This window comes from Aquarana catesbeiana, linkage group LG04 (genome assembly GCF_042186555.1).
Source record: "Aquarana catesbeiana isolate 2022-GZ linkage group LG04, ASM4218655v1, whole genome shotgun sequence".
In the NCBI taxonomy this organism is placed as follows: domain Eukaryota; kingdom Metazoa; phylum Chordata; class Amphibia; order Anura; family Ranidae; genus Aquarana; species Aquarana catesbeiana.
The window spans coordinates 556,102,002-556,128,211 of record NC_133327.1 but is presented as its reverse complement, the minus strand read 5'-3'; the positions used below and the strand labels follow the sequence as shown (position 1 = coordinate 556,128,211).

The window sequence follows — 26,210 nt, the reverse complement described above, 5'->3', positions numbered from 1 at the left end:
CCCGCACCCAAATTAAAATAAGGAAAGGTGTGGGGCCACCAGGCCCTATATACTCTGAACAGCAGTATACAGGCGGTGCAAACAAGACAGGGACTGTAGGTTTGTTGTTAAGTAGAATCTGTTTGTAATTTTGAACATTTTGAACGTGTTTAGCTCCAGCCAAAAAATCTTTTCTAAGCTTTTTGGAAAACATAGGGAAGGGTTATCACCCCTGTGACATTTGTTTTGCTGTCTTTCCTCCTCTTCAGAAGATTTCACCTCACTTTTTTGTCCCAATGAAAAATGTTTTTTGAAAATTTGGGTTTTTTTGTGGAACAAGAATTGGAAAGCATCAGTGGAAAGGAGAAATTGTTTTCCCATATTAACTCTTACAGGAAAGAATTTCCCTTCCTAGGGGTAGATTTCATCTCACTTCCTGTTGTCTCCTTCCGTTTGCAAGTAGGAGTCGTTTGTAAGTTAGATGTTTGAAAGTAGGGTCCTGCCCTATATACTCAGCAGAAATTTGGGCCTTAGGTGTTGCTGTGGCCACAACACTGTAAGCCCTCACAGGGCCCTGCTGTGAAATATTAGATCAAGAATTGTAATTACATGCCCCTGTTGAACACGAGCTGAAAAATTAGGCCTTAGGCACTGGTGCTGGTGCCACAACACTGCAACCCCTCACAGACACTCTAGTTGGAACGCAGGAACGAGCCCTGCTGCAAAGTATTGCTTCAAAAATTGTAATTACACGCCCCTGTTAGACAGGGGCAGAAAAATTGGGCCTTAGGCACTGGTGCTGGTGCCACAACACTGCAACCCCTCACAGACACTCTAGTTGGAACGCAGGAACGAGCCCTGCTGCAAAGTATTGCTTCAAAAATTGTAATTACACGCCCCTGTTAGACAGGGGCAGAAAAATTGGGCCTTAGGCACTGGTGCTGGTGCCACAACACTGCAACCCCTCACAGACACTCTAGTTGGAACGCAGGAACGAGCCCTGCTGCAAAGTATTGCATCAAAAATTGTAATTACACGCCCCTGTTAGACAGAGGCAGAAAAATTGGGCCTTAGGCACTGGTGCTGGTGCCACAACACTGCAACCCCTCACAGACACTCTAGTTGGAACGCAGGAACGAGCCCTGCTGCAAAGTATTGCATCAAAAATTGTAATTACATGCCCCTGTTAGACAGGGGCAGAAAAATTGGGCCTTAGGCACTGGTGCTGGTGCCACAACACTGCAACCCCTCACAGACACTCTAGTTGGAATGCAGGAACGAGCCCTGCTGCAAAGTATTACATCAAAAATTGTAATTACACGCCCCTGTTAAACAGGGGCTGAAAAATTGTGCCTTAGGCACTGGTGGTGGCGCCCAGAACCAAAAATGTTCTTACAAGCTATCAGCGTGATGATTGAGGAGGAAGAGGATAATTACTCAGGGATAGTCACTCAGCATCAGCATAGGCAGTCTTTGAAGGGATCTGAGATTTCAAAAAAAATTATTCGGTTACATCAGCATCAGGTGCTTGGTAGCTGGTGGTGATCCAAGACTCATTCATTTTTATGAAGGTCAGCCGATCGACCGAGTCGGTGGACAGACGCACCCTGTGATCGGTTACCACGCCTCCAGCAGCACTGAATGTGCGTTCCGAAAGAACGCTGGATGCAGGACAGGCCAGTAGCTCAATTGCATACTGTGCAAGCTCTGGCCAGTGATCCATCCTCAAGACCCAGTAACCCAGAGGATTTTCGGTGGGAAAGGTGTCCAAGTCTGATCTTGCCCCTAGGTATTCCTGCACCATGTAAAACAGACGCTGGCGATGGTTGCTGGAACCGATCATACCTTGGGGCTGCGGACCAAAAAATTGTCTGAACGCATCGGTCAGACGGCCACCTTCTCCACCGCTCCTTCTTTGACTGACCGAAGCCTCAGCAACACGTTGTCCAGAAACAGGAGTTTGTAACCTCCCAGTCTCTGGGAACGCGTTGCACAGACCTTTCTGCAAGGCCTCCCGAAGATGTTTCATCCTCTGCTCCCTCTGCGATGGCAAGATAAGGTCCGCAACCTTACCCTTGTAACGTGGATCAAGGAGGGTTGCCAGCCAGTATTGGTCCTTCTTCTTGATACCACGAATACGAGGATCCTTACGCAGGCTTTGCAGGATCAGGGAGGCCATGCAGCGTAGGTTTGCTGAGGCATTCGGTCCGGAGTCCTCTGGGTCACTAAGAACGACATGGTCCGCAGCCACCTCCTCCCAGCCACGTACAAGTCCATGTGTTTCTTGGGACTGATCCCTTAAAGACTGCTGCTGATGCTGAGTGCCAGGCTCCACCTCCATACTGACACAATCTTCCTCCTCCTCCTCTTCCTCCTCTTCCTGTGTGATCGGCGGGCACGCAGGAACACTGTCTGGATAAAGGGGGCCTTGAGAGCTAAGGAAGTCCTCCTCTTCCTGCCTCTGTTCTGCCTCAAGTGCCCTGTCCATTATTCCACGCAGCGTGTGCTCCAACAGGTGGACAAGGGGGACAGTGTCACTGATGCATGCACTGTCACTGCTCACCATCCTCGTGGCCTCCTCGAATGGTGACAGGACAGTGCATGCATCCCTGATCATGGCCCACTGGCGTGGGGAAAAAAAAACAAGCTCCCCTGACCCTGTCCTGGTGCCATAGTCGCACAGGTACTCATTGATGGCCCTCTGCTGCGTGTGCAGCCGCTGCAGCATGGCCAACGTTGAGTTCCACCTGGTGGGCATGTCACAGATTAGGCGGTTCTTGGGCAGGTTAAACTCCTTTTGGAGGTCCGTCAGCCGAGCACTGGCATTATATGACCGGCGGAAATGCACACAGACTTTCCTGGCCTGCCTCAGGACATCCTGTAAGCCCGGGTACCTGCCCAAGAACCGCTGCACCACCAAGTTAAGGACGTGAGCCAAACAGGGCACATGGGTCATTTGTCCCTGTCGGAGGGCAGAGAGGAGGTTGGTGCCATTGTCGCAAACCACCATTCCTGCCTTAAGTTGGCGTGGCGTCAACCACCTCTGAACCTGCCCCTGCAGAGCTGACAAAACCTCTGCCCCAGTGTGGCTCCTGTCCCCCAAGCACACCAGCTCAAGCACCGCATGGCATCTTTTGGCCTGCGTACTTGCGTAGCCCCTTGAACGCCTACGGAGCACCGCTGGTTCCGAGGAAGAGGCCATGGAGGAAGAAGAAGAGGAGGGGGTGGAGGAGAGAGGTGTGTCACAATCAGCATTTTGGAGGCGTGGTGGCGGAACAACCTCCAACACTACTGCACCTTGTCCTGCATCCTTCCCAGCTGCCAGCAGAGTCACCCAATGCGCCGTGAAACTTAGGTAACGTCCCTGTCCATGCCTGCTGGACCATGAGTCAGCGGTAATATGCACCTTACCGCTGACCGCCCTGTCCAGCGAGGCATGGACATTGCCTTCCACATGCCGGTAGAGAGCCGGAAGGGGGCAGAGTCTACCAACTGAAAAGGCAGCAGTTGAAGTGCTAGCAATTTTGCCAAGCTAGCATTCAACCGCTGGGCATGTGGATGGCTGGGAGCAAACTTCTTTCGGCGGTGCAGCAGCTGGGGCAGGGAAATTTGCCTGGTACAATCTGACGTCGGTGTACCAAAAGCAGATTGCCCACAAGTACTTGGCTGTGACACACCTAATTCTACACCTTCATTCCTCTCACTGCAGGTCTCAGAGAGGACTGAAGGTCTAGTGGGGTTGGAAATCTCAGCTGATGAGGAGCAAGGAGAGATCCTCTTTGTTCTTTGGTGTGGGTCTTTTAGATACGCTTGCCAACGAACTGCACGGCAGGTCAACATATGTCTGGTCAAGCATGTGGTACCCAAGCGGGAGATGTTTTGGCCACGCGAGATACGCTTGAGACATATGTTGCAAATAGCAGCGGTGCGATCTGATGCACTCGTCTCAAAAAAGGCCCACACCAAAGAACTTTTTGAATAACGCGCAGAGACTGCAGTGCCCTGCACATGTGGAGCTTTGGGGTGTGATGCAGTCAATGTGCTGCCCTTAGGCTGGCCCCTGGAGGGCATCCTGCCTCGTTGGTGATGTGCCGCCGCCTCCTCCTCCTCCTCCTCCTCTCTCCTATCAGGCACCCACGTTGAGTCAGTGACCTCATCATCCCCTCCCTCCTCATCACTGGAGCAAACCTGGCAGTATGCTGCAGCAGGGGGAGCATGACTGCCAGATTGCTGTCCTTCTTGGGCACCCCCTCTGTCCGTGCTCATGTTACTGCCTTCATCGAGCTCAGTATCGTCATCAGAGCCTTCCAAACGCTGGGCATCCTCCTGGAGCATGTACCCAACACTGTGGTCAAACAGTTCGAGGGAATCCTCATGAGGACATGGTGGAGCTAGGGAGTCACTGATGACATTGAGCTGAGGGAAGAGGCCGCTGCTTTGCCAGACAAAGCACCCTGGGCATGGGTGAGAGAGGATGAGGAGGATGAGGACGGCTTGGTCATCCACTCGACCAAGTCTTCCGCATGTTGCGGCTCAACACGGCCAGCTGCCGAAAAAAAGGCCAAGCGTGTCCCATGGCCACGTGCTGATGAGGATGCACCGTCTCCACGACCAGCACTAGACACAGAGCCTGCTTGCCCTCTCTTATTGGCTTGTGACTGTCTGCCTCTCCTTCTTGGCCTTCCAGACATACTAATGGCCTGTAGCTGCACTAAGCTGGGATAGAACACCTGTAATTTTCTTCAAGTAGCTTTATATACTGTAACCAGACAAGCCTGCCTGTCAGTAGGAAGATAACAGGAACGGATCTAGCTGAACACTGTGAGCAGGACGCACTGTACTAAATGTAAATAGTCTAGCTGCCTGACCGTGGTACTAATAGGATCAAATAGAACACCTGTAATTTTCTTCAGGTAGCTTTATATACTGTAACCAGACAAGCCTGCCTGTCAGTAGGAAGATAACAGGAACGGATCTAGCTGTACACTGTGAGCAGGACGCACTGTACTAAATGTAAATAGTCTAGCTGCCTGACCGTGGTACTAATAGGATCAAATAGAACACCTGTAATTTTCTTCAGGTAGCTTTATATACTGTAACCAGACAAGCCTGCCTGTCAGTAGGAAGATAACAGGAACGGATCTAGCTGAACACTGTGAGCAGGACGCACTGTACTAAATGTAAATAGTCTAGCTGCCTGACCGTGGTACTAATAGGATCAAATAGAACACCTGTAATTTTCTTCAGGTAGCTTTATATACTGTAACCAGACAAGCCTGCCTGTCAGTAGGAAGATAACAGGAATGGATCTAGCTGAACACTGTGAGCAGGACGCACTGTACTAAATGTAAATAGTCTAGCTGCCTGACCGTGGTACTAATAGGATCAAATAGAACACCTGTAATTTTCTTCAGGTAGCTTTATATACTGTAACCAGACAAGCCTGCCTGTCAGTAGGAAGATAACAGGAACGGATCTAGCTGTACACTGTGAGCAGGACGCACTGTACTAAATGTAAATAGTCTAGCTGCCTGACCGTGGTACTAATAGGATCAAATAGAACACCTGTAATTTTCTTCAGGTAGCTTTATATACTGTAACCAGACAAGCCTGCCTGTCAGTAGGAAGATAACAGGAACGGATCTAGCTGAACACTGTGAGCAGGAGGCACTGTACTAAATGTAAATAGTCTAGCTGCCTGACCGTGGTACTAATAGGATCAAATAGAACACCTGTAATTTTCTTCAGGTAGCTTTATATACTGTAACCAGACAAGCCTGCCTGTCAGTAGGAAGATAACAGGAACGGATCTAGCTGAACACTGTGAGCAGGACGCACTGTACTAAATGTAAATAGTCTAGCTGCCTGACCGTGGTACTAATAGGATCAAATAGAACACCTGTAATTTTCTTCAGGTAGCTTTATATACTGTAACCAGACAAGCCTGCCTGTCAGTAGGAAGATAACAGGAACGGATCTAGCTGTACACTGTGAGCAGGACGCACTGTACTAAATGTAAATAGTCTAGCTGCCTGACCGTGGTACTAATAGGATCAAATAGAACACCTGTAATTTTCTTCAGGTAGCTTTATATACTGTAACCAGACAAGCCTGCCTGTCAGTAGGAAGATAACAGGAACGGATCTAGCTGAACACTGTGAGCAGGACGCACTGTACTAAATGTAAATAGTCTAGCTGCCTGACCGTGGTACTAATAGGATCAAATAGAACACCTGTAATTTTCTTCAGGTAGCTTTATATACTGTAACCAGACAAGCCTGCCTGTCAGTAGGAATTTAACAGGAACGGATCTAGCTGAACACTGTGAGCAGGACGCACTGCACTAAATGTAAATAGTCTAGAAGATAACAGGAACGGATCTAGCTGAACACTGTGAGCAGGACGCACTGCACTAAATGTAAATAGTCTAGAAGATAACAGGAACGGATCTAGCTGAACACTGTGAGCAGGACGCACTGCACTAAATGTAAATAGCAGGAACGGATCTAGCTGAACACTGTGAGCAGGACGCACTGCACTAAATGTAAATAGCAGGAACGGATCTAGCTGAACACTGTGAGCAGGACGCACTGCATTAAATGTAAATAGTCTAGATAGAAGATAACAGGAACGGATCTAGCTAAACTGAATACAGTGTATATATATATATGCAACACCTGGGATGCATATATATACACAATACACTGTAAGTGCAGCTAACTGACTGACTGTTCTGCCTAATCTATCTAACTCAAATCAAATGACACTGTCTCTCTCTCTCTCTATCTCTCAGCACACCGGAACACACACTACACAGGGCCGCCGTGCAGGCGGCCTTATATAGTGTGGGGTGTGTACTAAATCCCCTGAGCCATAATTGGCCAAAGCCACCCTGGCTTTGGCCAATTACAGCTCTCTCTACTGACGGCGCTGTGATTGGCCAAGCATGCAGGTCATAGTGCATGCTTGGCCAATCATCAGCCAGCAATGCACTGCGATGCCGCAGTGAATTATGGGCCGTGACGCGCCACACGAATTTAGCGCGAACGGCCCATAACGTTCGCAATTCGGCGAACGATCGAACAGCCGATGTTCGAGTCGAACATGGGTTCGACTCGAACACGAAGCTCATCCCTATCAGGGACACTGTAATTGGTGTGGTGGTGATCAGGGACACTGTAGCTGCTGTGGTGGTGATCAGGGACACTGTAGCTGCTGTGGTGGTGATCAGTGACACTATAGCTGCTGTGGTAGTGATCAGGGACGCTGTAACTGGTGTGGTGGTGATCAGTGACACTGTAATTGGTGTGGTGGTGATCAGGGACGCTGTACCTTTTGTGGGGGTAATTAGGGGATAATGACTGGTGTAGCGGTGATCAGTGACACTCTAATGCCCCGTACACACGGTCGGATTTTCCGATGGACAATGTCCGATCGGAGCGTGTTGTCGGAAATTCCGACCGTGTGTGGGCGCCATCGGACATTTTCCATCGGATTTTCCGACACACAAAGTTGGACAGCAGGAGATAAAATTTTCCGACAACAAAATCCGATCGCGTCAATTCCGACCGTGTGTGGCCTGTTCCGACGCACAAAGTGCCACGCATGCTCAGAAGAAATTCCAACACGGGACAGCTCGTTCTGGTAAACTTAGCGTTCGCAATGGATACAGCACTTTCGTCACGCTGCAATGTTAAAAATGGTTTAATACAGCGCACTCTCTTCTTCTTTATAATGTGACAAGAATTAAGTCGTTTTGCTGCTCGTATTCACACACACTTCTCACAAACTTTTATTTGTGTTTTTTTAGTGGGTTCCCCTATATATATTCGGTATTAGTTGTCACATCTGACAGTTTGATATTTTTTAATTTTTTTTTATTTTGGATTTTAAGCCTTTTTTTTATTTAATGTTTGTATTTTTTCCAAGGCTGATCTTTGTTCAATGTTATTTTTATTTTTACTCCAGAATATTTTTGGGTGTGTTTTGTGTGTCAAGTTACCCCAACACCATTGATATCTTCTATTATTTAATCTCAAGGAGATTGTTTGTTGTTGGTGTCCCTTGTTCATTTCACATTGTATATTTGAAATGTACCTGAATCCTCACAAACAAACTGTCCTTTTTGAAGTAAAACACATAGGAGAGTATAATTCAAAACAAAAATCCTTTATTAAGGGATCAGAACCAAACAAAGAGGAAGGCAACACTGGATCAACAAGAGAAATTAGCGAAGCCTGGGACCCCCACGGCAGACATCAATTCTTCAACATCAAAATTGGTGGCCTGAGGAGTCCATATGTAAGGGAGGGCAGTCTGGTCCGGGATTCACAGAGACTTGGATAGCAGCAGATGACATGTGTGTCCGCAGGCTGTGGTACCACAAGAGGCTGCATTTTTTTGCCCAACAGACTGGATCCAGGATCCTCACTGTCTGGTCTTCCTTTCACGCTTCATTCCCGGCTGTGGCTGTGCAGTTGGAGATGTGGCAGGAGGAGGAGTAGGACCTGGAGGAGGAGTAGGACCTGCAGGAGGAGGAGGAGGACCATCCCAAAGCTGTGTGTGAGGTGTAATTTGGCCCCTCATACCTTTCTCCAGAGCCTCCGATATGAGGGCCTCACACATGGCTTTTTGGCCCTCCTCCATCCTCTGCATTTTATAGGCTATGAATGCAGCAATGTTCTCCTGCCTGGTGTGTGGTGCTCCCAGAACCTCTGTAGCCCTCCAAAAGAATCTGATAGCCGCCTCCTCTAGGGCACTCGTCCTACTGCCACTTTCTGTTTTCAGGGGGGGTGGAGGGACCTTGATATCAGCCAGCCGGCTGATTGGACAAGCAGAAATATTTAGAGGAATGCTATACCTGGCTCAATCTGGGCTCCTCCACATGTGGCCTGGAAGGCCCAGGTTGGGCGTCAGAAGCCTCAGCTGGGGGGGAAGGAAGCGTGGAAGGAAGACTGGAGAGGGATGGCCTGGGTTCAGTCTGGCCTGCCAGAAAGTGCAGCCTGTCGTAGTACAACATCCTGGGGACATAGATGTCACCTGCTGCTCCGGATCTCTGCGAATCAAGGACTTTATTGCGCTCCCTCAGATATGTGCTCCTCAGGCCACCAATGAAAATCTTTAAATAAGTGATGTCTGCCGTGGGGATCACCTGCTTCACAATTTCACACAATTGCTCCAGTGCTGCCTTCCTCTTTGCTTGGTTCTTGTAATGGGGGTGTTTAATCTCCCACAGACAGGGCAGCTCCCTTAGCATCTCTATGAATACTGAAATGAAGTCATTATCTTTGAGTACCATATCCATGTTCACTGCAAGACACAACACAAGACAAAGCCTAATGTCACACAAAACTCTCCTAATCTTGTTACAATATAGGCCTCAATCTAGAAGCAGTATAGGCACAAGTTTGTCTCTTACCTTCGTTCTTACGATCGGCGCGTCCAATGCTCCTTCCTCCGCTCACAGATCAAACGTAATACACACGCGTGTTAAGCTTTATACACACTGCGCATGCATGTAACTCCGCCCGCCACTGACGTTCTTTCTAGTGTATTCCCCGCCCCTTTTCGTTCGGCGCAGTGGGGGAAGAGCATGATGGCGGACATACAGCAGGTGCGGGCTAATTGTAGCAACGAGGAGGAGGAGGAGGAAAGGGCGGATCCAGGCACGTCCCGATCCAGAAGGAGACGTTTTAAGGCCACAAATATGTCGTTTGGGGAGATGTTGGAGATGGTCGACATCATGAAGAAGTCCGACTATGACGGAAAGTATGGGCCTTACCCCAACCCGAACATCCGAAAGGCCAAGATCATGGCGAAAGTGGTCAGGAGTCTAGAGCGGAATTTCGGGGTACGAAGGTCTAAAGATCAGCTCAGGAAGCGGTGGTCGGACCTGAAGTTGAGAGAGCCAGAGCAGTACCGAAAGATCCGGAGAGTGCTGCAAAAAAGTAAGTAGTTGTGCTGTGTTCCTATTCTTTCTGTCTTTATTACGTTCGTTCTGCTCCATATGCTTTTATTAGTTGTAACATTTAAAAAGGTCAACTTTAATGTTCATGGGCACATTATTCGTTCGTATCAAACATTTTTCTTTCGGCCTCTAGAACACCATTGTTTAGGCCATATGCATTTTCATACATTTTTGGGGGCCTACTTGGATGCCAAATATTTGTTTGTGTAGATGGGTTTGTTACTAGAATGAAATGCAAACTAGATTGTGTGTAAGGAGAGGACACTGAGCAGCTGTTTTCACATCTGGACACTGGAGCACTAGTGTGGGACACAAGAACACCATTTTTATTAGGGGGGGCACACAGGTGCTCCAGTGTATACTATAGGGGGGGCTACATCTGTGAAGCTTGTACCAAACAGGTAAAGTATTGCAGCTTGACAAAGGGCAATAAAAAATATACATCTTGGAACTCTGCTAAAATAGACAATTGTACCCCACTTCCGGGCAATGTTTCCTATTTCTAGTTCTGCCATCAAATATCTGTGTGCTAAGTATACCATTTTTGTTTTACATAGGGGAGAAAAGACTCGGACACCCCTCATCCCAGGAGACCAGAGACCCCCCCCCTCTGGAAGAAGGGGAAATACCAACACAAGAAGAGCAGGAGGAAGAAGAAGACGTGGTGGAGATTGGCACCACAACAGGTGAGTGTCTGCGACCACAGGCTCAGGTAAAAGAGATGGATGGTGGCAGATTTTTGAGACCTTTTTTTTTGTTCTTTATCTCTTTTTAGGTGATCGTGATCCAGAACGCTTTACATCTGAAAGTGCCCAGATACTGATCGGGGAGATCATGGGGTGTAATCTCCAATTGCAAAACATCCAGCAACAAATCAGTGATGTTATTAAAAAAAATAATAACATCATTGATGTTTTGGGGCGAATTTAAACCCCACAAAATCACCTGTTTTATCGTACCAAAAATTTTTAAATGTTTAGAAAAGCCAAATTTGGAGGATGCACACAGTGTGCCAACATGTGCTATCTGCCATCACGGGAGATCAATGGACGCGTTTTGGGGGTGCAACCCCTTCCTCAATTATAAAGTAGAGTTGAGGAAGGGCTTGCTCCCCCAAAACACGGCCCTTGATCCCCCCCTGATGGCAGATAGCACATGTTGACATTCATAAATTGGTGTGCATCTTCCAAATTTGGCTTTTCCAGGGGTGATTTCCCCCCATCTGAACGCTATATCAAACACAGTTCATAAATACTCATGTCTGATATAGCCTTCAGGTTTTACCATATGTGAACTTTGTAAGTTCAAGTTTTTTGGCTTTCTTGTTGGTTTTACACAGGCCTGTTTTATCTGAAATGGATATTTCGATTTTTGATAATGCTACTGCAAACATTGTTATACAACAAACATGTTGGTTTGTTTTAAAAACCTTTGGGAAATGCACATGTGATTGTGCAGGTATAAAAAAGTGCCTTACTCAAGAATGTGTGGATTATTGTCTCAACACTACAACACTTTTGGGGTGATGTAATTGCTGTTTTATGCAAAAATGGGGGTTATTTCCTAAGGGCAAATCCTCTTTGCACTACAAGTGCAGGTTCAGTGCAGTTGCAAGTGCACTTGTAGTGAAATGTGTTTTTGCATTTAGGAAGTACCAGCCAACACTGTTTTTTATAAGGTTACCCAATCACGACATTTTCTGTACTCAACACATTTCTGTCAGGGTCAGCTAAAACAAACACAAGCAGTAAATGTCCACAAAGAATTTCTTTTGGTTGTTTTTTATTTGAAAAAGGTGTCACAGATTGTCTGGCATATTGATAGCCCCCCTACCCACAAAGAACTCCAGGTAGCGTAACCGGACATCACGGGCATTCAGGGAGGGCAAGCCAGGACGGCCACTTTCAAGCGCCGTCAGTGTTGATGGATTAGGGATTCCGGCCTCAGGCCCAACTGAGCCAGCATAGTTGGCTGAATATTTTCTTAAAAAATTATGGAGAACACAGCAGGCAAGTATTATATGGTTCAGTTTATACTCCGCCATATGGATGGGTGTCAGGAATAATCGGAACCGGTTGGCCAGGATTCCAAATGTGTTCTCCACCACTCTTCGGGCTCTGGCCAGCCGGTAATTAAAAACCCTCTGTTCCGGGGTGAGGGTCCTCATCGGGAATGGCCGCATCAGGTGGTCCCCCAGCGCAAATGCTTCATCAGCAACAAACACAAATGGGAGACCTTCAACATTGTCCTCTGGAGGTGGCAAGTCCAAGCTGCCATTCTGGAGACGCCTGTAGAACTCCGTCTGGGCGATCACTCCACCATCGGACATCCGGCCATTCTTCCCCACGTCCACATACAAGAACTCGTAATTAGCCGACACCACCGCCAACATCACTATACTATTAAACCCCTTGTAATTATAATAGTACGACCCCGAGTTGGGTGGTGGGACGACGTGGACGTGTTTCCCATCAATTGCCCCTCCGCAGTTAGGAAAGTCCCACCGCTGGGCAAAGTGGGAGGCCACAGTCTGCCATTCCTGTGGCGTTGAAGGAAACTGTTGAGGAAAAAAAAAATAAACATTACTATTTTTTCACAGAAACATGGCAAGCAGATTAGACACAAACATTATGGGGCAACCTCCAGATAGCATTTACTAAGGGGAATTTAACAACAACAAAGTATAAGGTACACCTATCATATTCCCCCTCCCCCCTCTCATGGGCCATTTCTAACATTATAGGGGGGGGGACTCTTGGACAGGTAACCCTCTTCACTTCATTGAGAGATGAATGCCTAAATACAGGGTATTACTTGGAACAGCCCCTCCTTAGTTACACTATTGGCAGACCACTGGACAGGTAAGAAGTGTCATAATACAAAGATATAAATACACACTGTACACATTTGAGGACATTTGAACATTCTGCTATTACCTATCAAGATAATAATACGATACAAAAACTTTAAACAGTACCATTGGAAAGTATACAGGCAGGCCCTTGCACTACATGCTTTGGGGAATTCATCCATAAATCTGACCAGTAAAGAGATGGGTATAGTGTGTATGAGTTTGGCAAAGTCAGCAGATAGATGATTGAGGATAGAGAATTGGGATCAGCTGACTTAGCAGTTGGGGGGGGAGGGTTAAAAAAAATTTGGGGACACCACAAAAAAAAAGCCTCTGGCACTCTGCCTGAATTTAAATCAAAAATAACATTTCAAAACATTTTAGGGGGTGTTTGGGGTAAAGCACTACTATGGAGCTGATAAAATACATTGTTAAGTGACTACATGAGGTGAATATAGGCCAGGAAAGACCATGCTGGGGAGGTTAGTGAAGGGCAAATATGTATGAAGGACACAAAATAATAATTACCTAAAAATCCAGCATGCATGAGAACAAAGGGGACATTCACAGCATATTACAATCATGGTAATTAGGGAATGAGGGAAGAAATACAATATATTATCAAACATTCAATACAATAAAATGTGATATAAAAGGATAAAAATCTTACCTTCATATACTCCTTCTGCAGGACCTGGATGATGGCAGAACAGGTCTCTGGGATAATGATCCCCAGAGCCTGGGGGGAGATGCCTGTCGAGAACTTCAAGTCCTGCAGACTTCTCCCTGTGGCCAAATACCGCAAGGTAGCGACCAACCTCTGCTCCGGAGTGATGGCTTGCCTCATGCAGGTATCCTGCCTGCTAATATAGGGGGTCAGCGAAGCCAACAAACGGTGAAACACGGGGTCCGTCATCCTGAGAAAGTTCCTGAAATCATCAGGATTATTCTCACGGATCTCACGGAGCAAAGGCATATGAGAGAACTGGTCACGCTGAAGCAACCAATTCTTGGTCCATGAACTCCTCCCCACCCTGTTCATGGACTGGACTTGTGTCAAGGTCAGGACCCCAACACCAAGCCCCCGCACAGCACGAACTCTACGAGGAGTACGCATACGAAACATGGCTAGAAAACGGTCGGCTGCTCAGAACGAAGTAACAGAACGCACTGAAGAACAGCAAGGCCTGTGAAGAGCGACCTGAAAAACAGCAACGAGCGGGCAAGATCGCACAGAAAACTCCGATACGAACTGACTGCACACACTGAAGAGCAGATACAAACCCACAAGCACAAACTGAACGGCAGAAAACGATCTGAAAGCCACGAGTCTGAAAAAGCGCGAATCGTCTCTCACCAAACTTTTACTAACACGAGATTAGCAAAAGGAGCCCAAAGGGTGCCACGCTTGGTTCTGAACCGGCCTTTTCTAGTCTCGTCGTACGTGGTGTACGTCACCGCGTTCTTGGCGATCGGAAATTCCGACAACTTTGTGCGACCGTGTGTACGCAAAACAAGTTTGAGCCAACATCCGTCGGAAAAAATCCTAGGATTTTGTTGTCGGAATGTCCGAACAAAGTCCGACCGTGTGTACGGGGCATTTCTGGTATGATTAGGGACAATGGGCTCCATTCACAAAGTGGTGCCTACCACTTTAAGAAAATACCATCAATTTTTTTGGCATTCACAAAAAAAGCTACTAAAATACTGCATGCTCTATTTTATGAAGTGATGCAGTATTTCAGTAGTGAGAGCTTGCAGTAATTGTCATGGTTGTTAAGAAGCAGGCGGCCACCATGTCCTTAACAACCGAAGAGTCATCAGCTGTCAGTGGGGTTTCCGAATGTAAAGAAAAGGATTTTTAGGGGAAGCCCTACGCCAAAATGAAAAAGTTACTGGTTAAGGACGCCGGTGGCCGCCCGCTCGTTAACAACCAGTTAGAATCCAACACATTCCTTAAATATCACATGCCTGGACCACTACTTAATTACCGCATGCATTTCATTATTTATCTCCTTCTGTGAATGGAGTTTAATGCCTGTTCATGCAGTATTTACCACGCTTTTTAGGTGTTTTGCGGTAAATACCACAAAACGGTATAATGAATGGACAGTTTCAGGATCGCATGCAATATTTAGAAAAAATGTGTCCAGACACCTACCCTACAGTGGGATGCTTCTGTAGTATGTCACATTCGCAATCTGGTCATCTCCTGTAGTATGTCGCATTCGCAGTCTGGTCATCTCCTGTAGTATGTCGCATTCGCAGTCTGGTCATCTCCTGTATTCGCAGTCTAGTCATCTCCTGTAGTCACATTCGCAGTCTGGTCATCTCCTGTAGTCACATTCGCAGTCTGGTCATCTCTTATAGTCGCATTCGCAGTCTGGTCATCTCCTGTATTCGCAGTCTGGTCATCTCCTGTATTCGCAGTCTGGTCATCTCCTGTAGTCACATTCGCAGTCTATTTAAAAGTAGTACCTGCTGTTGCACAAATCACTTTATTACACTTTTATTTCTGATATTTATGGCTATGCATATTAATTTAATCCATATTGAGCACCATATTTGATTGGCTGCTTCTGCTTGGCATATACACACAATAAAATAGTGCTCAATATGGATCAAATAAATAGATATCATAAAGTTTAATAAAGTGATTTGTGCAACAAGCTCCTTAAACAATCCACATCCAGTGAAAGTTCATGCAGTGCAAACTTTGCAGTACATGAACTTTCACTGAATGTAGAATGCTTAATGACCAGGGGCGAACTGATCCATTGGGCAGTTTATGTAGTACTAATCCATAATTTGTTAAAAGATTAAAGAGCTTGACTTGTAGTTTTGTTAGCTGTTTTTTTTTTTTTTTTGACAGGGGCCCAGTTTCAGTGCTTGCCATAGGCACCATTTTCACTAGATACACCTCTGTGTGGTGGTGATCAGTGACACTGTGGCTGGTGTGGTGCGGATCAGGGATACTGTAGATGGTGTGGTGGAGATCAAGGACACTAGCTGGTGTGGTGGTGATCAGTGACACTGTAACTGGTGTGGTGGTGATCAGGGACACTGTAATTGGTATGGTGGTGATCAGTGACACTGTAACTGGTGTGGTGGTGATCAGGGACACTGTAACTGGTGTGGTGGTGATCAGTGACACTGTAGCTGCTGTAGTAGTGATCAGGGACGCTGTAACTGGTGTGGTGGTGATCAGTGACACTGTAATTGGTGTGGTGGTGATCAGGGACGCTGTACCTTTTGTGGGGGTAATTAGGGGATAATGACTGGTGTAGCGGTGATCAGTGACACTCTAACTGGTATGTATAGGGACAATGGGCTCCATTCACAAAGTGGTGCCTACCACTTTAAGAAACGCGGTAAAATACCATCAATTTTTTTGGCATTCACAAAAAAAGCTACTAAAATACTGCATGCTCTATTTTATGAAGTGATGCGGTATTTCAGTAGTGAGAGCTTGCAGTAATTGTCATGGTTGTTAAGAAGCGGGCGGCCACCATGTCCTTAACAACCGAAGAGTCATCAGCTGTCAGTGGGGTTTCCGAATGTAAAGAAAAGGATTTTTAGGGGAAGCCCTACGCCAAAATGAAAAAGTTACTGGTTAAGGATGCCGGTGGCCGCCCGCTCGTTAACAACCAGTTAGAATCCAACACATTCCTTAACCACTTGCCGACCGCCGCACGACTATATACGTCGGCAGAATGGCACGGGCAGGCAAAAGGACTTACAGGTACGTCCTTGCCTGCCCACGGGTGGGGGGTCCGATCCAACCCCCCCCGGTGCCTGCGGCGGTCGGCAAATCTCCCCTGGCGATCGGTGGTGAGGGGGAGGCCATCCATTCGTGGCCCCCCTCGTGATCGCTCCCAGCCAATGGGATCATTTCCCTGCCTCTGTATTGTACACAGAGGCAGAGGAAATGATGTCATCTCTCCTCGGCTCGGTATTTTCCGTTCCGGGCCGAGGAGAGAAGACTGTAATGTAAGTGCACAACACACTACACACACAGTAGAACATGCCAGGCACACAAAACACCCCGATCCCCCCCCCGATCGCCCCCCGATCCCCCCCCCCCCCCCGTCACAAACTGACACCAAGCAGGTTTTTTTTTTTTTTTTCTGATTACTGTATTGGTGTCAGTTTGTGACAGTTACAGTGTTAGGGCAGTGAGTGTTAGGCCCCCTTTAGGTCTAGGATACCCCCCTAACCCCCCCTAATAAAGTTTTAACCCCTTGATCACCCCCCGTCACCAGTGTCGCTAAGCGATCATTTTTCTGATCGCTGTATTAGTGTCGCTGGTGACGCTAGTTAGGGACGTAAATATTTAGGTTCGCCGTCAGCGTTTTATAGCGACAGGGACCCCCATATACTATCTAATAAATGTTTTAACCCCTTGATTGCCCCCTAGTTAACCCTTTCACCACTGATCACCGTATAACCGTTACGGGTGACGCTGGTTAGTTCGTTTATTTTTTATAGTGTCAGGGCACCCGCCGTTTATTACCGAATAAAGGTTTAGCCCCCTGATCGCCCGGCGGTGATATGCGTCGCCCCAGGCAGCGTCAGATTAGCGCCAGTACCGCTAACACCCACGCACGCAGCATACGCCTCCCTTAGTGGTATAGTATCTGATCGGATCAATATCTGATCCGTTCAGATCTATACTAGCGTCCCCAGCAGTTTAGGGTTCCCAAAATGCAGTGTTAGCGGGATCAGCCCAGATACCTGCTAGCACCAGCGTTTTGCCCCTCCGCCCGGCCCAGCCCAGCCAAGTGCAGTATCGATCGATCACTGTCACTTACAAAACACTAAACGCATAACTGCAGCGTTCGCAGAGTCAGGCCTGATCCCTGCGATCGCTAACAGTTTTTTTGGTAGCGTTTTGGTGAACTGGCAAGCACCAGCCCCAGGCAGCATCAGGTTAGTGCCAGTAGCGCTAACACCCACGCACGCACCGTACACCTCCCTTAGTGGTATAGTATCTGAACTGATCAATATCTGATCTGATCCGATCAGATCTATACTGGCGTCCCCAGCAGTTTAGGGTTCCCAAAAACGCAGTGTTAGTGGGATCAGCTCAGATACCTGCTAGCACCTGCGTTTTGCCCCTCCGCCCGGCCCAGCCCAGCCCACCCAAGTGCAGTATCGATCGATCACTGTCACTTACAAAACACTAAACGCATAACTGCAGCGTTCGCAGAGTCAGGCCTGATCCCTGCGATCGTTAACAGTTTTTTTGGTAGCGTTTTGGTGAACTGGCAAGCGCCAGCGGCCTAGTACACCCCGGTCGTAGTCAAACCAGCACTGCAGTAACACTTGGTGACGTGGCGAGTCCCATAAGTGCAGTTCAAGCTGGTGAGGTGGCAAGCACAAGTAGTGTCCCGCTGCCACCAAAAAGACAAACACAGGCCCGTCGTGCCCATAATGCCCTTCCTGCTGCATTCGCCAATCCTAATTGGGAACCCACCACTTCTGCAGCGCCCGTACTTCCCCCATTCACATCCCCAACCAAATGCAGTCGGCTGCATGAGAGGCATTTTTATGTCCTCCCGAGTACCCCTACCCAACGAACCCCCCCAAAAAAGATGTTGTGTCTGCAGCAAACGCGGATATAGGCGTGACACCCGCTATTATTGTCCCTCCTGTCAATCCTGGTCTTTGCATTGGTGAATGTTTTGAACGCTACCATTCACTAGTTGAGTATTAGCGTAGGGTACAGCATTGCACAGACTAGGACACACTTTCACAGGGTCTCCCAAGATGCCATCGCATTTTGAGAGACCCGAACCTGGAACCGGTTACAGTTATAAAAGTTACAGTTACAAAAAAAGTGTAAAAAAAAAAAAAAACACAAACAAAAATATAAAATAAAAAATATTAGTTGTCGTTTTATTGTTCTCTCTCTATTCTCTCTCTCTCTATTCTCTCTATTGTTCTGCTCTTTTTTACTGTATTCTATTCTGCAATGTTTTATTGTTATTATGTTTTATCATGTTTGCTTTTCAGGTATGCAATTTTTTATACTTTACCGTTTACTGTGCTTTATTGTTAACCATTTTTTGTCTTCAGGTACACCATTCACGACTTTGAGTGGTTATACCAGAATGATGCTTGCAGGTTTAGGTATCATCTTGGTATCATTCTTTTCAGCCAGCGGTCGGCTTTCATGTAAAAGCAATCCTAGCGGCTAATTAGCCTCTAGACTGCTTTTACAAGCAGTGGGCGAGAATGCCCCCCCCCCCCCACCGTCTTCCGTGTTTTTCTCTGGCTCTCCTGTCTCAACAGGGAACCTGAGAATGCAGCCGGTGATTCAGCCAGCTGACCATAGAGCTGATCAGAGACCAGAGTGGCTCCAAACATCTCTATGGCCTAAGAAACCGGAAGCTACGAGCATTTTATGACTTAGATTTCGCCGGATGTAAATAGCGCCATTGGGAAATTGGGGAAGCATTTTATCACACCGATCTTGGTGTGGTCAGATGCTTTGAGGGCAGAGGAGAAATCTAGGGTCTAATAGACCCCAATTTTTTCAAAAAAGAGTACCTGTCACTACCTATTGCTATCATAGGGGATATTTACATTCCCTGAGATAACAATAAAAATGATAAAAAAAAAAAAAAATGAAAGGAACAGTTTTAAAATAAGATAAAAAAAGCAAAAAAATAATAAAGAAAAAAAAAAAAAAAAAAAAAAAAAAAAAAGCACCCCTGTCCCCCCTGCTCTCGCGCTAAGGCGAACGCAAGCGTCGGTCTGGCGTCAAATGTAAACAGCAATTGCACCATGCATGTGAGGTATCACCGCGACGGTCAGATCGAGGGCAGTAATTTTAGCAGTAGACCTCCTCTGTAAATCTAAAGTGGTAACCTGTAAAGGCTTTTAAAGGCTTTTAAAAATGTATTTATTTTGTTGCCACTGCACGTTTGTGCGCAATTGTAAAGCATGTCATGTTTGGTATCCATGTACTCGGCCTAAGATCATCTTTTTTATTTCATCAAACATTTGGGCAATATAGTGTGTTTTAGTGCATTAAAATGTAAAAAAGTGTGTTTTTCCCCAAAAAATGCGTTTGAAAAATCGCTGCGCAAATACTGTGTGAAAAAAAAAAATTAAACACCCACCATTTTAATCTGTAGGGCATTTGCTTTTAAAAAATATATAATGTGTGGGGGTTCAAAGTAATTTTCTTGCAAAAAAAAAATAATTTTTTCATGTAATCAAAAAGTGTCAGAAAGGGCTTTGTCTTCAAGTGGTTAGAAGAGTGGGTGATGTGTGACATAAGCTTCTAAATGTTGTGCATAAAATGCCAGGACAGTTCAAACCCCCCCAAATGACCCCATTTTGGAAAGTAGACACCCCAAGCTATTTGCTGAGAGGCATGTCGAGTCCATGGAATATTTTATATTGTGACACAAGTTGCGGGAAAGAGACAAATTTTTTTTTTTTTTTTTTGCACAAAGTTGTCACTAAATGATATATTGCTCAAACATGCCATGGGAATATGTGAAATTACACCCCAAAATAAATTCTGTTGCTTCTCCTGAGTACGGGGATACCACATGTGTGAGACTTTTTGGGAGCCTAGCCGCGTATGGGACCCCGAAAACCAAGCACCGCCTTCAGGCTTTCTAAGGGCGTAAATTTTTGATTTCACTCTTCACTGCCTATCACAGTCTCGGAGGCCATGGAATGCCCAGGTGGCACAAAACCCCCCCAAATGACCCCATTTTGGAAAGTAGACATCCCAAGCTATTTGATGAGAGGTATAGTGAGTATTTTGCAGACCTCACTTTTTGTCACAAAGTTTTGAAAATTAAAAAAAGAAAAAAAAATTTTTTTTTTTGTCTTTCTTCATTTTCAAAAACAAATGAGAGCTGCAAAATACTCACCATGCCTCTCAGCAAATAGCTTGGGGTGTCTACTTTCCAAAATGGGGTCATTTGGGGGGGGTTTGTGCCACCTGGGCATTCCATGACCTCCGAAACTGTGATAGGCAGTGAAGAGTGAAATCAAAAATGTACACCCTTAGAAATCCTGAAGGCGGTGCTTGGTTTTCGGGGCCCCGTACGCGGCTAGGCTCCCAAAAAGTCCCACACATGTGGTATCCCCATACTCAAGAGAAGCAGCAGAATGTATTTTGGGGTGCAATTCCACATATGCCCATGGCCTGTGTGAGCAATATATCATTTAGTGACAACTTTGTGCAATAAATAAATAAATAAATAAATAAATTGTCTTTTTCCCGCAACTTGTGTCAAAATATAAAATATTCCATGGACTCAACATGCCTCTCAGCAAATAGCTTGAGGTGTCTACTTTCCAAAATGGGGTCATTTGGGGGGGGTTTGTGCCATCTGGGCATTTTATGGCCTTCAAAACTGTGATAGGTAGTGAGGAGTAAAATAAAAAATGTACGCCCTTAGAAATCCTGAAGGCGGTGCTTGGTTTTCGGGGCCCCGTACGCGGCTAGGCTCCCAAAAAGTCCCACACATGTGGTATCCCCGTACTCAGGAGAAGCAGCTAAATGTATTTTGGGGTGCAATTCCACATATGCCCATGGCCTGTGTGAGCAATATATCGTTTAATGACAACTTTTTGTAATTTTTTTTTTTTGTCATTATTTAATCACTTGGGACAAAAAAAATGAATATTCAATGGGCTCAACATGCCTCTCAGCAACTTCCTTGGGGTGTCTACTTTCCAAAATGGGGTCATTTGTGGGGGTTTTGTACTGCCCTGTCATTTTAGCACCTCAAGAAACGACATAGGCAGTCATAAATTAAAGGCTGTGTAAATTCCAGAAAATGTACCCTAGTTTGTAGGCGCTATAACTTTTGCGCAAACCAATAAATATACACTTATTGACATTTTTTTTACCAAAGACATGTGGCCGAATACATTTTGGCCTAAATGTATGACTAAAATTGAGTTTATTGGATTTTTTTTAGAACAAAAAGTAGAAAATATCATTTTTTTTCAAAATTTTCGGTCTTTTTCCGTGTATAGCGCAAAAAATAAAAACGGCAGAGGTGATCAAATACCATCAAAAGAAAGCTCTATTTGTGGGAAGAAAAGGACGCAAATTTCGTTTAGTTACAGCATTGCATGACCGCGCAATTAGCAGTTAAAGCGACGCAGTGCCAAATTGTAAAAAGTGCTCTGGTCAGGAAGGGGGTAAATCCTTCCGGGGCTGAAGTGGTTAAATATCACATGCCTGGACCACTACTTAATTACCGCATGCATTTCATTATTTATCTCCTTCTGTGAATGGAGTTTAATGCCTGTTCATGCAGTATTTACCACGCTTTTTAGGTGTTTTGCGGTAAATACCACAAAACGGTATAATGAATGGACAGTTTCAGGATCGCATGCAATATTTAGAAAAAATGTGTCCAGACACCTACCCTACAGTGGGATGCTTCTGTGAATGGAGCTCATTATGACCGGGGTCACAGTGACGTGTGCTTTTATCAGGTAGGCCCATGGTACATTACATTTAGAAGTTGGACAGCTACAGTTAAAGCTGAACTCCAGGCAGTTAAATACACAGATGATACAGTTATGTGGGAGTTGTTTTGCCTCCCAAAGAATTTGGATTTCTGTCCATCCATTTCTGAAATTTACATAGCTCTGCCACATAACACAGCCCTTGCACTTTGGCCCAACTGATTGGCTCCCTGTGCTGCTTTTCACTCCCCCAGTCTGAGCTCTGCTGCACATGGACTGCAAGAGGTCCAAGTCAAATGTTGGTACCTACCCTTTTATATCTACCTGGAGCATGGCTCTAAAAAATGGTGATGAACCAAACAGTGGTCACAGGTTATATAAAAATGTGTTTTGGGGGAAGATTAATTTTAAACACGACAGCCACAAAATATGTGCTATTCGGAAAACACCTGAATACACCACACCACACTACACCTCACCACACCACACCACACCACACTTCACCTCACCACTGATACACTATGATCAGCAGGGAAATGGCGGGCACGGCATAGCGGTGACGTCATAAGCTCTCTCTTAAATGGGCCAAAAGGAGGCGGGGCATGTAGCGGCTGAGGGTCAGGCTGTATTGTGCTGGCTGTGCGGGGTCCCGTCTCTGCAGGTATTCGGTGTTGGTGTACAATGTGGTCACCTGCGGCTCTCAGGTTGAGGTGGCGGCTCCCACCCATTGGTCTCCTTTTCTCCCTCTCCTCAATCCCTCTGATAATGCGATCTTCGGGTCTGTAGATTTCATTCCTAACCCATTGTATGGAAATGGTACAGAAGGTGTGACTGCCCTCTGCTGGTCGGAGACTGGCAAAGCAGCGGTTCTGAGAATAATGGTTGTCAACCATTTTCCATAAAGCTTCTTACTCTTCCCTTCATACAGTCCTCTCTATCGTCTATATATTATATACGTGTGTGTAACAGGCTGTCACTTGTATTTCTCACCTAGTTGTGTCGCGTCCTACCCCCCCCACCCCTCCAAAGTAATTGTGTCGTGAATGCCCCCCCCCCCGAGGTAGTCGTGTCGCGGCCTCCTCCCCCCCCCCCCCCCCCGAGGTAGCCGTGTCGCGACCTCCCCCCCCCCCCCCGAGGTAGCCGTGTCGCGACCTCCCCCCCCCCCCCCCGAGGTAGCTGTGTCGCGACCCCCCCCCCGAGGTAGCCGTGTCGCGGCCTCCCACCCCCCCGAGGTAGCCGTGTCGCGGCCTCCTCCTCCCCCCCCCGAAGTAGCCGTGTCGCGGCCTCCTCCTCCCCCCCCCCCGAGGTAGCTGTGTCGCGGCCTCCTCCTTCCCCCCCCCCCCCCGAGGTAGCCGTGTCGCGGCCTCCCTCCCCCCCCGAGGTAGCCGTGTCGCGGCCTCCCTCCCCCCCCGAGGTAGCCGTGTCGCCGCCTCCCTCCCCCCTCCGAGGTAGCCGTGTCGCGGCCTCCCCCCCCCCCCCCCGAGGTAGCCGTGTCGCGGCCTCCCCCCAGGTTGTCGCGGCCTCCCCCCCCCCGAGGTTGTCGCGGCCTCCCCCCCCCGAGGTAGCCGTGTCGCGGCCTCCTTCCCCCCCCGAGGTAGCCGTGTCGCGGCCTCCTTCCCCCCCCCGAGGTAGCCGTGTCGCGGCCTCCTTCCCCCCCCGAGGTAGCCGTGTCGCGGCCTCCTTCCCCCCCCCCCGAGGTAGCCGTGTCGCGGCCTCCTTCCCCCCCCCCGAGGTAGCCGTGTCGCGGCCTCCTTCCCCCCCCCGAGGTAGCCGTGTCGCGGCCTCCTTCCCCCCCCCGAGGTAGCCGTGCTGCGGCCTCCCCCCCCCCCCCCCGAGGTAGCCGTGCTGCGGCCTCCCCCCCCCCCCGAGGTAGCCGTGCTGCGGCCTCCCCCCCCCCCCCGAGGTAGCCGTGCTGCGGCCTCCCCCCCCCCCCCGAGGTAGCCGTGCTGCGGCCTCCCCGCCCCCCCCCCCGAGGTAGCCGTGTTGCGGCCTCCCCGCCCCCCCCCCCCCCGAGGTAGCCGTGTTGCGGCCTCCCCGCCCCCCCCCCCCCCGAGGTAGCCGTGTTGCGGCCTCCCCGCCCCCCCCCCCCGAGGTAGCCGTGTTGCGGCCTCCCCGCCCCCCCCCCCCGAGGTAGCCGTGTCGCGGCCTCCCCCCCCCTCCCGAGGTAGCCGTGTCGCGGCCTCCCCCCCCCCCCCGAGGTAGCCGTGTCGCGGCCTCCCTCTCTCAGCCTCCACCCCCCCAGGGATGAGAAACTGACAGATCACTTCCTCGGTACAGAGCTCTGTATTGTATATCAACACAAGAGCTCTGGGCTGTGATTGCACACAGCCAATTAGAAGGTCCCAGCTGTGACTGGCCGGGACTTGCTGACCAGCTCCTGCTGTGTACAATAACAGCGGAAGACAGGCAGGGACCGCGCATGCGTGCACCCTAAACCAGGCAGTGACGTATGGGTATGCCACTTTTCCTACAGCCGCCGTAAAAATTTCATTTGGGTACAGTGTTGTATGACCGCGCAATTGTCATTCAAAGTGCGTCAGTGCTGAAAGCTGAAAATTGGTCTGGGCAGGAGGGGGGTTTAAGTGCCCAGTAAGCAAGTGGTTAAATACAGGTAAGTAGCTTGCGTTATACAACATCAAAAGCTTGTTAGTTTTTTTTTTTTTTTTTTTTTTTTTTTTTTTTGAGGGACTGTTCACACCAGAACGTGGCAGGTAATTCCCAGGAGTCCCTGCTTGCCCCACTTTTGATCGTGCAGTGTGAACGGGGCTAAAAAAAGTTAAAAAAAAAAAAAAACTTTCAAAAGTAATGTTTGTTCAGGCCAGCAAATTGTGGTAATGCACCGTGCACGCCTTCAGTTTACATGGCACCCCTGTGCACCACCACAATACATCTGTGCAACAATGCAGAATTTGCAAAATAATGTAACATTGTTTAAGTGCATTGCAGTCCATTCATTTTCAAATGTGGTTGACTAACTCAATGGGGAATGGTGTGGTACGAATGAGTCTTTAGGGAATTTTGTTTTCACCGCACACATTTTCTATGATGCAAACTGTCTACATCCAGGGGCATACATCTGCTAACCAAAGGTAATCTCTCTAGCTGTGGACTGTCATTGTTTTTTACTTCCTGACCATGGCTGATCAAAAAACATCTGGCAGTACCAACCAGTCCTACTCCTCCCACATAAAAAATGCAGGAGTATGGCTCTAATCGGAAGTGCTCATGAGCCCTAAATTTTAATTAGACTGTAACATATAGTGAGCTTTACAAAGTTGTCTCCAAACAAATGTCCCAAGAGGCGTAACTAGAACCTTACCGGGCCCTAATGCAAGAAACCATAAAGGGCCACCTGACCCCCGGCTCTTTAATTGTTTTTTGTTTTCCTTATTTTATTACTTTTTACTATTTTATTTTTTAGGAGCCCCGTTGGGGGGGGTTGGCTGGCTTTGGTAAAATATCAGGGGTCTGATGTTTCACTTTGGAGACCAATAAAGGAGATTGAGGACACAGGCTTCAATTGCAATCTCTGCAGCACAGAATGAATGGACAGAGTTTCCCCTTCATTCACAAAATGAAGCATAGTAAACAGTTTATCATCCCTCAGTTTTGAATGAATAGTCAGTGACTGGTACGGATCACTGAATTTATTCCTTAAGACAAGGAAGGGGCTGGTAAATGACACATTTACTGGCTCCTTCCCCGCTCTCCCTCCTGAAGGCATCCCCCACAACGGCTGACAGTGGGGGGGGTTTACACTGAACCAACAGTGCTGCGAGGAGTGTGTGTGTGTGTGTGGGGGGGGGGGGGGCGGCAGGGGATCACAGCAGGAGGTGGATAGGAGGGGCTGCATGTAGAGGAACCGATCCCCCTCTATTTTTCTCCTGCAGCTGCTGAAAGACAACTCGAAATGTTGGATTCTCCCTCACTCTGTCCTGTTGTCAGTGTTATTCAGGACAA

At 47.7% G+C, this 26,210-nt stretch overlaps 1 long non-coding RNA gene across 1 annotated transcript in view; it reads right to left on the bottom strand.

Annotated features, from left to right (window-relative positions):
• The window catches only part of LOC141140605 (uncharacterized), a 56,865-nt gene extending 33,607 nt beyond the window's left edge, over positions 1-23,258 (bottom strand). Inside the window, exon 1 of the long non-coding RNA XR_012243960.1 lies at positions 22,942-23,258. This is a non-coding gene — a long non-coding RNA (uncharacterized lncRNA). The remainder of the gene's footprint in view (positions 1-22,941) is intronic.
• Between the last annotated feature and the right edge of the window lie 2,952 nt (positions 23,259-26,210).